Source organism: Alexandromys fortis, unplaced genomic scaffold, assembly GCF_014885135.2.
Source record: "Alexandromys fortis isolate MF-2015 unplaced genomic scaffold, M_Fortis_MF-2015_v1.1 scaffold_84, whole genome shotgun sequence".
In the NCBI taxonomy this organism is placed as follows: Eukaryota; Metazoa; Chordata; class Mammalia; order Rodentia; family Cricetidae; genus Alexandromys; species Alexandromys fortis.
In genome coordinates, this window is record NW_026068017.1 from 4,304,578 (window position 1) to 4,305,604 (window position 1,027).

Here is a 1,027-nt window from a genome sequence, read left to right on the forward strand (position 1 = left end):
CGCCTGCCTCAGCCTCCGGAGTGCTGGGATTAAAGGCGTGCGCCACCACCGCCCAGCACCAAGAAAGTTTTTAAATAAAAATGAACTTAATAGGGGCTGGAGAGATGGCTCAGAGGTTAAGAGCATTGCCTGCTCTTCCAAAGGTCCTGAGTTCAATTCCCAGCAACCACATGGTGGCTCACAACCATCTGTAATGGGGTCTGGTGCCCTCTTCTGGCCTGCAGACATACACACAGACATAAAAAAAAAATTGTATTAAAAAAAATGAACTTAATAGACCTAGAACTAAAGTGGTTGTGATGACACTTGCCTTTATAATCCCTGCATTTTAGAGACAGAAACAGGTGGATCTCTGTGAGTTTGAAACCAGTATGATCTACAGAGAAAATTCCAGGACAGCCAGAGCTATATAGAGAAACCCTATTTTGCAAGACCAAAAAATAAAAAATGTACTATTAAGCATGGTAAATCTTTTCTGTAATTCTAAAATTTGTGAGCAGAGAAAGAAGTTTTGTAAATTCCAAGCCAGCCTGATGCACACCAAGTTTATAAACTAACAAAATAGATCAAAACAATAGCCCTGGCCGGGTGGTGGCAGTGCACGCCTTTAATCCCAGCACTTGTGAGGCAGAGGCAGGCGGATCTCTGAGTTCGAGGCCAGCCTGGTCTACAAGAGCTAGTTCCAGGACAGGAACCAAAGCTTCAGAGAAACCCTGTCTCGAAAATTAAAAAAAAAAAAAATCAATAGCCCTACTCAAAGACAGATCATCTATATTTCATGTATTTTTTTATTATTGTTGTTGGTGTGTGTGTGCATGATGTACAAGTGTGGGAGAACAATGTTGTGGAGTCTAAGTGATAGAGTGAAATCGAGGCCAGTCTGGGCAACTTAATAAGACCCAAACTCAAAAACTGAAAGAAGTCTATGTATTTTGTTTATTTTGGTTTTTCAAGACAGGGTTTCCCAGTAGCTATGGGAGCCAGTTCTGGAACTTCTCTGTAGAGTAGACCAGGCTGGCCTTGAACT